The following is a 13,080-nucleotide window of genomic DNA, read 5'->3' as shown; positions in this document are numbered from 1 at the left end:
CCAAATCCTGTTGCAGCAGAATAGTGTCAGTAGTGTCCTTGACAACCCTGCCAACCTTCGTATCGTCCGCAAACTTGGACATTAAGCCTGATATACCATCATCAATATCATTTATAAATACAGAAAACAATAAAGGCCCCAATACTGAACCCTGAGGGACTCCACTAATAACATTAGTCCACGATGAGCAGTGTCCATTGATTACCACTCTCTGTCTTCTCCCCCTCAACCACCCCTTTATCCATAGCAGCAACTTGCCTCCAATGCCACACTGCTCCAATTTGTGCAGCAGTCTTCCATGTGCAACAGTATCAAAAGCCTTTCTAAGATCCAAGTATATAATATCAAAGTTATTCCCTGCATCCAGTTCTTTTGTGACTGCATCATAGTATCCAATCAAATTGGTCAGGCAAGACTTCCCCTTAACAAAACCATGCTGTGTCCTAGCTATAACTGAAGTCTTGTCTAGATGATCCTGCAGTGCTTCTTTCACCAGTGCCTCCATTAATTTTCCGGGAACAGAAGTTAAACTCACAGGTCTATAATTACTTGTGTCAGCCTTTGATCCCCCTTTGTGAATTGGGGTCACATTTGCACATTTCCAGTCAATGGGTACCTCCCCTGAGTCCAAGGAAGCTCTCATAATTATGGCTAAGGGTTTGCTTACCTCCTTTGCTGCCTCCTTTAATATAACTGGATAGATCCCATCCACCCCAGGTGCCTTTCTTGTGTTTATCTTCAACAATTTCTCCTCCACTTTGCTCTCAGTTATTACAAGATTCTCTAGCTTACTGCTAGAATTGAATACACCTCTGGCATTCCCCTCGCTGAATAACTCCTCATGTGTGAATGTCGATGCAAAATATTCATTTAGTTTGTTAGCTACCCGAGCAGGGTCATCAACAGTTGACCCATCGATCTCAAGTGGACCAATCTGATTCATCCCCTTCCTTCTAGAGTTTACATAAGTAAAGAACTCTTTGCTGTTTTTCTTCGCATCCCTTGCCAAGGATCTCTCGTAATCTGCCTTCGCCTGCCTAACCTCCTTTGTAACTTGGTTACAGATCAACTTGTATCTATCATAGGCGTCCGTGTCACGTGTTAATTTGTATGTATCCCATGCATTTTTCTTCTCTGCCATATGCCTCATTAGTTCATCTGACAACCATTTAGGCCTAAACCTTGAACAATATTTCTTAGTTGGTATGTAAAGCCTAGTAGCTTCCACGATAAGTTCTTTGAATGTTTCCCATTTTGAATTTACTGTTGGCAATATCATCAGTTGATCCCACTGTATAGAATTTAAATACTGTCTCAGTCCATTGTAGTCGCCTTTACGAAAGCAATACCCCTTCCCTTTACCCCTAATGGTAGTTACCTCTTTGAATAACTCCCACTTCAGCACACTGTGATCACTGCCACCAAGTGGTTCATTTATCTGCAGATTCTTAATGCATGAAGAATCACTACTGATAATCAAATCAAGAGTATTACTCCCTCTAGTTGCCTCCCGAACATGCTGATGTAGAAAACAATCATCCAATAAATCCACAAAAGCCTTGCTACTGTGTGAGTGACCAGCCCCCGAATTCCAGTCAATATCTGGGAAATTAAAATCCCCCATTATAAGACTCTCTGATTTACTGGCCCACTCTATTTCTCCGAACAGTTTCTTATTATACTCATCAGAGTCATTAGGCCTATAGCACACTCCTACTCTCAATTTTGATCTCCCAATGCTTATGTCACACCAAACTGACTCGACACTGCACTGTCCAGCGATGTCGACTGGCTTCACTTCCTTGGTTTTATGTGTTTTTTAACTAATAGCATAACCCCTCCTCCCTTCCTATCCTGTCTATCCTTTCTGTAGACATTGTACTCCCCAAATTCCAGTTCTGCATTTCTTATATCTGTGTGACACCACGTCTCTGAAATCCCCACAATATCTGCCTTTGATGTTTTGAGCAATACCTCAAATTCATCAAATTTATTTACTAAACTCCTAGCATTGGTGTACACACAAGTATACATGCACCTGTTCTTTTTCTTAGCTACCCTAACACAACCCATGTGTTTACTTGTACCCCAATGATTCCCAGCAGTCTCTGAAATATCCTGCATCTTATTTTCCAGGCTGCGGCTCATTCCAATAGAAGCAGTGCAAGAATCACTTTCACCTCTGCCAGTGGCTACTGTTAATCTATTAGTCCTTGTATCCCCCCAATCTAGCAGTTTTCCGACCCACCTAACATTGCCTCGATAGCATCAGCAAACATTCTTGCACCCTTTCTATTTAAGTGTATCCCATCTCTGTAGAAGCAGTCTCTCCTGTTAACAAGTACAGACCAGGCTGAAAAAAATTCTACCCCTTGAGCCCTGCACAATCTTTCCAGGGCCGAATTGATTGACAGGGCTCTCATCATATACTCCCTCCTATCGTGTCTGGGCAGAATTGCAGACACTTCCAATTTCAACCCTAATTCACGGCTTTTTTTGATCAGTGACCTGTACTTGTCAAATAATTCCGCCGGTCTCCTACTCTTAATGTCATTAGTGCCAACGTGTACAACTATATCACCTTTTAGTTTACAGTTGAAGTATTAACAGTTGAAGTATCGATATCAAGTGGACCAATCTGTTTCATCCATTCCTTCTAGAGTTTACATAAGTAAAGAACTTTTTGATGTTTTTCTTTGCATCTTTTGCCAAGGATTTCTCGTAATCTGCCTTTGCCTGCCTAACCTCCATTGTGACTTGGTTACAGACCAGCTTATATTTATCATAGGCTTCCGTGTCACCGATTAATTTATGTGTCCCATGAATTCTTTCTTCTATACCACATTACTCATTAATTCATTTGCCATTCATTTTAGGCCTAAACCTTGAACAATATTTCTTTGTTTGTATGAAAAGCCTAGTAGCTTCCAAGGTTAATTCTTTGAATGCTTCCCATTTTGAATTTGCTGTTGTTAACATCATCAGTTGGTCCCAACGTATAGAATTTAAATACTGTCTCAGACCATCGTTGTCGCATTTACGAAAGCAAAAGCCCTTCCTTTTACCCTTGATGGTAGTTACCTCTTTGAGTAAATTCCACTTCAGCACACTGTGATCACTACCACCTAGTAGTTCCTGTGTCTGCAGATTCTTAATGCATGAAGAATCACTACTGATAAAAAAATAAGGATACTATACTATAATTTCACTATTGTCACTACTGATAATCAAATCAAGAGTATTACTCCCTCTAGTTGCCTCCCGAACATGCTGATGTAGAAAACAATCATCCAATAAATCCACAAAAGCCTTGCTAGTGTGTGAGTGACCAGCCCCCAAATTCCAGTCAATATCTGGGAAATTAAAATCCCCCATTATAAGACTCTGATTTACTGGCCCACTCTATTTCTCTATACAGTTTCTTATTATACTCATCAGAGTCATTAGGCCTATATCACACTCCTATTCTCAATTTTGATCTCCCAATACTTATGTCTCACCAAACTGACTCGACACTGCACTGTCCAGCGAGGTCGACTGGCTTCACTTCCTTGGATTTTATGTGTTTCTTAACTAATAGCATAACCCGTCCACCTTCCTATGCTGTCTATCCTTTCTGTACACATTGTACTCCCCAAATTCCAGTTCTGCATTCCTTATATCTATGTGACACCACGTCTCTGATATCCGAACAATATCTGCCTTTGATGTTTTGAGCAATACCTCAAATTCATCAAATTTATTTACCAAACTCCTAGCATTGGTGTACACGCAAGTATACATGCACCTGTTCCTATTCTTAGCTACCCTAACACAACCCATGTGTTTACTTGTACCGCAATGGCGCCCAGCAGTCTCTGAAATACCCTGCATCTTGTTTTCCAGGCTGCTGCTCATTCCAATAGAAGTAGTGCAAGAATCACTTTCACCTTTGCCAGTGGCTACTGTTAATCTATTAGTCCTTGTATTCCCCCAAGCTAGCAGTTTTCCGACCCACCTAACACTGTCTCGATAGCATCAGCAAATATTCTTGCACCCTTTCTATTTAAGTGTATCCCATCCCTGTAGAAGCAGTCTTCCCTGTTAACAAATACAGGCAAGGCTGAAAAAAATTCTACCCGTTGAGTCTTGCACAATCTTTCCAGGCCCGAATTGATCGACGAGGCTCTCATCATATACTCCCTCCTATCGTGTCTGGGCAGAATTGCAGACACTTTCAAATTCAACCCTAATTCACGGCTTTTTTCAACAGTGACCTACAGTGACGTACTTGTTAAGTAAAAGTGAGTTGTTTATTATACTCATCACAGTCATTAGGCCTATAACACACTCCTACTCTCATTTTTCCTTTTCCAGTGTTTATGCCACACCAAACTGACTCGACAGTGCATTGTCCAGCCATGTGAACTGGCTGTACTTCCTTGGATTTTATGCGTTTCTTAACTGATAGTTTTATAATATCCGTGTAAAACATCATAAACAACTCTTAAAAGAAAAACTACGACAGTAGTGTAAAAGGCATCATTTCAACTATCTCATATTGTGCTCCTCCTTCACAACAAGTTACCACGTATTGCACAACCTCGAATAAGTAACGCTTGACTGATAGAGAAGACTCTTGTTACTTATTCCCAGTGGGCAGCACCACCCAGACGGCACCGTTTTGAAAATAGTATTGGATGAAGATCTGAGCCATCCTCAATATCCCTATTAGACTGAGCAAAGAAGAAAGAGGTAGGAAAGTGACAGTAAGAGAGGGGGAGGAAAAGATGCCGTAGTAAAATGAAAGGGATAATTAGTTTTACTTCACGCGATCTCAAAGCTCCATGACCCGGCTGGCAATGTATCCCCGCTGCCGAGGTCTGTTATTACCCAATCAGAGTCCTGTAAAGATGATTGAATTCTTCCCCCGGTGCCGTTTCTGGCTCTTTAGCCTTGATCAGCGGGTAAATAGGCGTTCTGGTTAAACCAGACGTGCTTTCCAGTTTCCAGATTCTTCTATAAAATTAACCCAATAAGGACCACATATGGGTCCTGCTTTGGAACTACGTAGTGGCCTATAAGGCTCAAAAAAAAAAAAAAAAAAACTTGATGAATTGAAAGGGACAGCCACCCATGTCCGATCCTGTTTGCATAGCTCAACCCAATTGGGCTGCTCACTCTCCCACTGACACACTCCGAGGAAGGCCCAGTCCATGTGACCGTTTCAAGAATTTCCGTCCTTTCATCGGTGGGTGGGCAAGCACCCTGTTATTCGCCAAAGCTGCAAAATCTTGTCCAATACGTGGATTGAATATGTATGTATGATATGTGTGGGCGGCTCCTAGAACATAAGTTCAACTCGGCCTGGTTACTTTTAACTTTTTTTTTTTTAACAGACTGTGAAGGTAAGGCCAGTGTGTGTAGTGCTAAAAAAATTCAGGAAAAGGATAGTTAAGAGAGAGAGAGAGAGAGAGAGAGAGAGAGAGAGAGAGAGAGAGAGAGAGAGAAGCGGAAAGAGGAAAAAAAAAGAAGAAAAAAAAAGTTCATCCAATACACATCCATAAAAAGTTCAGCTAATACACATCAGAGGAGAGGAAAGAAAATAAATACTGTCTGTTTGCGTCTTGTCATACTGTGTTGTATATTGGCTACTTGGCTACCTGAGAGCAGCCATCAACAGGATGACCGCTTCCAGGCTCTCGTCCCTAGCTGCAGGAAGGCAGGCCTCCCTACTATCTGCTCACCCCTACTATCTTCCTCCTTCGGAAACCCTTAGGAACGGGTTTCCCAGGGAGGAAGTAGGACTATCTAAAGATGAAGAGGGGAAAGAGAGGAGGGAGACGAGACTTCCCTGGCCCAGGGAAGTCCCAATCCAGGGTAGAATGAGAGAGAGAGAGGAGGAGAAAAATAAGTAGATATTAAATAAATAATAATAATTAATAAATAAATAATAATTTTTTTTTTTTGTTTGAGAAAGAGGGGCTGCCTTGCTCAGGGGGTGGGGTCTAGTTCAGAGAAGCAGAACACGAGGGAAAAAAAAAGTTTTTCATCCAGCATGGGACTAGAAGGAAAAGGGAGTGCAGAGAGCTACTCCGACTCCAAGGACAGCCCTAGAGTTAGAGCAGAGCACGGAGAGAGAAGGAAAAAAATATATTAATATTAAAATTAAAAGAAAAAAAATTAATAATAATAATGAGATTATGGGTATTAATTATTGCTGGGTTAGAGTTGGCCAGCAGGGTACGACGCCTTGAAAAGACAGCCTTGGCAAACTCCTGGAAGGAGGGGAGGTTCTCAGAGTACTGCATGAGTTGCTCCAGTTGGTCAGTTGCAAATCTATAGACAGTTGTCTTCAGTTGTTCACGTTGTTCTTCGTATAGATCACATTCGAAAAGGATATGGAACCAGCTTTCTTTGTTGCCACAGATGTAAAGATCTGTATTGATCAATCCCAGTTGGTGGAGCTTGTCATTAACGGAACCGTGGCCGGTGACAATGTATGTAGTTTCCAGACTTAATGAAAACCATGAGATGGTGGTTTAAGCTGTTGCAAAGGTTACCATCGGGAGGAATTTTTTAGTTACTGCTCCAGTGGTAGAGGTGTCCCATCTGGGCTGCCACAGATTGAGTTCATTGTAACATCTAGTCTTTTCTCTCTTGATGTCATTATCGAGATTCAGTTCTATGTCAAGTATGGAGGTCGGGATTCTTTTCTTTAGTCGAAAGCAGAGGCCTCGGAAGATCACAGCCAACTTGGATTGGTTACCTTTACCGATACTAAGTAATTCTCAGCAACTGGAAATTACAGCTTTGGAACAAAGCCATCGTGGGTAGCACAGTTGGTAGGATCACCGTCTTCCGGGTGGAAAAGACCTGAGTTCGAGTCTCCTCGATGACAGTAGAAATTTTTATGGACCTTTTTCACAACATAGCTGAGTAGTTGGTCTCAGGCGTGGGTTGCATGGTTTTTTCTCTCGGAAACTCGGGTTTTTCGTCCACCAAACAGAAAATCGACCACAGAATAAACGCAATTTACAGACAGTATATACGGAGCAATATGGACTTAGTCGCTTCCAAAAGAAATGCTCCCAAAACCCTAATACTACAACAACAGCAAGTTACAGAAGCCTTGCAATTGGCAATAGGTGTCAAGAATACAAAGGAGATCGTTTCTAAAATATTAGTTGTCACCAAACCTACTTATCACACCTCGTTATGTAATTTTATTTGCTCAGATACACTTGCGTACTTATTAATCGATTATACTTCCCTATTTCATCCAGTTGTTATTAAACCAATTCAAGGACTAGACAAACTATTCCTGCCCTAGTTAGCGCAGTGAAGGGTAAATGTCTGCTACACGATGTAGCAGCAATCTATCCTTGACTATGTTGCGCACGTGTAGATTTTTTTTTTTTTTTTTTTTTTTGTAGTGTGGGGAGAGGGTCTATTGTGGTGCCAATTTGTTAACAAAGGGCTCGCCCAAAAGAATTTCAACGAAAGGGTTATCCCAGGATAAAACAGTCTTTTTTTAAAATTTATTTGTTTTTTTTTAAATGTGTGTTCAGCTATGGATTTATGTTCAAAAATTCCCCTATTTGTGTAGGGGATTTTTATATTCGCGAAGTTACATTATAATTTCATAATTCATAACTAATCTATAATTAATATTAATACAATTAATATAAATGTAAATAATTTATAATATACAATTTGAAGGTAATTAATTTAATTTCTCTAATTTTTCGAACAAGTTTTAACCAACTTACGTGCATTTGCTTAGCTTATTAACCATTAATAAAGTAAATACCTGCATATTCAAAATACCAGCTTAACCATTATTTAAACTGTTTAACTACAACTTACGTAGTTTAAATAGTTTAAAATTTTAAATACAGTACAGACATCATTTAGAGGTACAGTAACAGTAACTTCCACTTTTATTAGCAAAATGGGGAACAACCGCGCCATCTACATAGTTGTAACAAGGAAACCATAAATCTCAGAAAATCATAAATATTCATTAGTAATTTTTTATTTAGTTAACTTAGGATACGAATATATATCTTTATACCCGTTTATTAGTACATACGTAACATTTATGTTATAAAATAACATCCAGCAATAATAAGCATAATAAATAATATACAGTATTTATATTTTAATTTGCCGATTGCTCTAAGCCTCTCAAATTTGAAGTTATGCTGCTATGCAAATAGTAAAAATTACAATAATATTTAAGAAATTGTTGAAACGTGGAAGGAAACGTACGATTTCTTTCGAAATAAAACACGTTTTATTTCGAAATATTTTATTCCCATCACGCACATGGATGTAATGTTTTACATAACACGTAATTATTTTCAGTAAAGGAGGAAAACACGAGCTATCAGCACAGGTGCAATATATTTCTACGAATAGATTGTTTTCTTTCATTCAGGTTATTATATCAGACAATAAATTAAAATATATTTAACTCACGCCAATCCTAGTGTTTTTTAAATCTTTACTAAATATACATGTATTAATTTCCACGTAATGTCTTCGAACAATATGTAACAGTGTAATTATTTCTCACAGTAGTCCTGCAATTATTTTTATTTTATTATTTTTCTTTTAGTAATTTGTTAATGAATTAATGTCCTCGTGGATAGCACAACTGGGAGAACTGCCATCCTCCCCACACTGGGTGGAAAAGACTTGAGTTCATGTCCCGTCGATGATGTGAGGAATTTATATGGGCCTTTTTCACAATTTGGATGAGTTAGTCGGTCTCAGGCGAGGGAAGCATGATTTTTTTCTCCTGGAAACTCGAGTTTTTTGTCCAGCAAACAGAAAATCGACCACAGAATACACGACGTCGCTGATGCTCCTAAAAACCTCACTACTACAACAACATACAATGAATTGATTTATATTTTCACTGCCCTATTTCTATGCATGAAAGTAAATTCCCCAGCTTCCAATTGCTGAAGAATGTGGAGACGAATACACTGTTAAAAGAATATAAATCGTCACGCGTTAATTTAACATGAATTATTCTAGTAAAATGGAAGAAGTCATAAATCTGAATTTTTTCTTTTGTCCTATCAATGAGACGAATTACATAGAAAGTTACACAAGTAAAACAGTAACCTCTACTTGGAACAGGTGTATATTTTTGTAAATAGCGTGTAATTTCATTTAATCTGCACCGCATGGAGATCATCCGAATACATTTCATTCAATGCGAATTAACAAAGGATTTTGAATATTAGAAATTGTAATAGAATTTTCATTAAACTTGTTCACGATCGCTTGAAGTGAGTTGTAGCTTTTGTAAACAAACCGTTAGAAGGCTTCAGAAACCTCTCAGCTTTCTAACTTTCAGCTCTTCAGTTTTAATAAAGTATTTCGGTTTTTAAAATTCAGAAGCAATCCTGGCTTTTTTGTTGAATTGTAGCTTAAGCGAAAATGTTCAGGTAGTCACCAAAACCTCTCCCACAACTTGATGCACTTCCTTATTCGGTTACTTTTGTATTCTTTTCAGACCTTCGTATCCATTTTCTTCTTTCTTTTACTAGACTCTCTTTGATATTCATACTGTTAACATTTTAAGTTTTAACATAGTTAAACTTCTCTGTCAGCTGTCTTTATGACGTCCGGATATACTTTTCCTGATCATATTCGCATGGAATTCTATCCGCGTTCCTCTGACTTTCTTTTTCCTGGTTACTATGCTAACAGAATGATTCTTACATCCTTGAGCCGACATTACTACACAGTTCAACTTTTTTCGAGCCCAGGAAGGAAAAACACAATCTTCGAGGCCTGAGATTAGACACATAAATAATTATTGATATTTATTAACTGAAAATACTCGCCGGTAGAAAACTTTGCCAGCCGTTTCCAGGAGAATTCTGTATTCAACATAATACCTTTAGGTTAGCGACGTATCGCTTTTTAAATGGTTCTGATAAATTTCTTCAATAATTTCTAAATTATTTTGGACTTTAAAGAAAGACATTTTCAATTAAGTAATTTTTAATCGTTTATATAGTATACTGGTGTTGCTTACTTATATTCATTCCCATATTATGAATACCACGTAGCGCCCTTCTTCCAATTAATTCTATATCTTTCTTTAGATGCTGTTTTCAGACCTGGATACAATAGCCCCCATATGGTCACGCCATCTTATAAAGAAGAATAATGACCTTCTTCTCCCTATTTGAAAAATTCCGATAAATCATAGAACTCTATATGCCGGTCTTGTCACTCGTTTACACTACACGTTGATCTTCATGGTTTTCTATATTGTAATCTCCAAGGCCAGCACATCTTTTCTCTTCCATAATCTATAAACTACCCTTGGGTTTCTGTTCTCTAAGTGCAATACTTTGCACTTGGTAACATTAAACTTTAGCTGCCATGTTACTGCCTGTACTTTCAGCCAGTCTAAATCCTTTTCAAACAGCATGGCCTGCTTCTGACCACCCTCCCAAGTTTTAAGTTAATCAGCAAACTTTGACAACTTATCCTGTATTCCTTCATTAATATCGTTTAGGAAGATAAATTGTGGGCTACAAGAGAGAGGTAAAAGACAAAAATAATATATCAAGTTTAAACGTTGAGGACATTTGTCAAACGTATTTTGGTATTCCTTATATTATCATATAGTAGAGCTAAATTTGAGTTCGTACCACTCATATTAATAATATAAACTTATTGTGCAAAAACATTTGAAACCAGTTCAATTCAATTATATGAAATTAATAAATATTATTTTTTCGTATATGTTAATTGCATTAATATGTTTCTTTACTATTCACCACTAATTCCAGAGTTGCTGCCTTGCTGGTACATGCCGTTTCAAGCAACATGCTTGGAGTTTCAAGTTTTAGCTTCTAATTTTAGGTTGTATATAAACAACCTAAAATTAGAAGGGAATTAAAATTAGAATCAGGATTTGTTTGTCCCATCGTTCAACCAGATATGGGGCAAAGCAAACACCTTTGAAAATTCTGGAGCAGGTAGCATTTTTTTCTTATTTTCTGTAGGCAACTTGTGGACCAAAAAACTCACTGTTTTTAGGTATACCTATCTATGTTATCCGTCTTTTGCCACTTACAGCCTTTAGGGTTGTTTGAAGGAAATTCTTTGCCCCACTTGGTGAACAGAAAGAAATTTCTGTAGCTAATTAGTGCCATGCCTGTTGTAAAATGCCCACATTTTTCATATTAATTTACAGATATTTCCCATGCATTTCCCCCCCCCCCCTTTGCTGTGCCCCTTCTTGCTAAAGAGTTGTTTTGACCGTTTCAGCAGAAAATATAAATGCCAATCGTACATGAGTAACCGCTATCAGTTTCTTGTCAAATATAGAATGGTTAAATTCGACTTAGTTGCTTTCTCAGTTATAAATTCCCTTTGCCATTATTTTCCTAACTGAAGATAACAGTCGCTACGTAGAAGTAAGTTCACAAGTCCACGAAAATACGAGCTTCGCTCTCCCTGACAAATACTGGTCAGTGTGTCTGATGTTGACCGCGTGAGAAAAGTGTCCCACCCTAGTTCAAGCTCGGTGTGAGGCGAAAGTTCATGCGATAAGGAGCATATACCCTGGTGGACGATGAGCGAAAGGGGGTTGTTTTGTGGTGGCTTTTGGTAGAAGCAGTCGGTTAGTTAGTCTGTATGAGAGAGAGTGAAAAAATACAGTAAGTTTTTGGAAACGGGAATTACGTTACAGAATGACTGTACAGAGAGAAGCTTGAAGAACAGCGCAAGAAGATACAGAATGAGCGAGCGAAGATAGCAGAACCTGAAGGAAGGCTGCGAAAGCACGGAATCCCCTCACCGAGTTCCGCCCCCCGTAGAATGAGTCATCCGTATTTAGGTAAGTTATCCCAACAGCTATACATAAACCTTACTCCTCAATAATATAATTAATTATGTTAGCATTGATAAATTGTAGAATACCCTAATTGCTGCTATCTTAAATAGCTTACTACATAGTATTTCAGTCTATCATAATTTACTATTGGTAACATGATGTGTCACAAGGTAAAACCTATTTTATGTGTGCTATCCTAAATAGCGCGACATTTTAGTAATAACTCCCATTACTTCTTTTGACACTGAATGTAACCAGTATGATTTATTATGATGGTATTGTTAAGTATAGAATATCCTAATGCTGCTATCTTAAATAGCGCACCATTTATATTGTCGTCTATCGCAATTAACGATAGATAAAATAGTGTACAATAAGTTAAAACACATCTTATGCAGAATTTTTAGTATTGACCCCATCATGTTTGTACAACCACTATGTCATATGCTAGTCCTTGCCTGAGATGAAGTATCCACACGAAGAACACCTATGTGAAGAACCCATTAATTTCCAAAACATCAATAAATGCTAAGAACTCTTAAATACTTCCATAAAGTCAGTTTATATTATTGTAACCAAATGATTTAGGATTTGCTTGTCACTGCCGCTAGGGCAGTAGTTTTCATACATGTATCAATTCTATAGTGGAGTATATTAAACTATATTTTGTTTTAAACATATGCCTCAGGCCTATCCTCTATTCACACGAATGAGTAAGCAAAGAATTATATAATAGAACTGATACCGCGGGTACTCGAATTTCTACCTATAATTGGAAAGAGTTTGAGTATTTTCACAACGCCTGATCGAAGCTGCAGTTCCTATTCCCTTGAATAGTTTACCGAGGGCCGAGATCATTGTCCTAATATGAAAAACCACTAGACAATCACGTGAGTATACTGGGGTTATCATTGAACAAATGATTAAGGAAGGAAAGTGTCCCGCCATACAGATGTGTTGTCCAGAGAAGTCCGAACGAAAGTAAGTAATTAATAAGCAAGCAAGAAGCATAATAAATAAAAACACCCCAGTATAACACTGTCTTAAACAAATTATCACAAGGAATGCGGGTCACTCTGCATATTTTTGTATTAAAAAAATAATAATAAAATACAGGTGAATCTTGAAAAAAGCTGTTTTGAATGAAAAGGGTGTTAAATGTTTTTCTGGTCTTTCCAATATTGTGGCTTCATCACTTTCCATTATGCTGATAAAATGGCTGTATC

Source organism: Mastigoproctus giganteus, chromosome 10, assembly GCF_048544385.1.
Source record: "Mastigoproctus giganteus isolate SK-2022 chromosome 10, ASM4854438v1, whole genome shotgun sequence".
Taxonomy (NCBI): Eukaryota; Metazoa; Arthropoda; class Arachnida; order Uropygi; family Thelyphonidae; genus Mastigoproctus; species Mastigoproctus giganteus.
The sequence above is the reverse complement of the archived record's forward strand: the minus strand, read 5'-3'. Positions refer to the sequence as shown.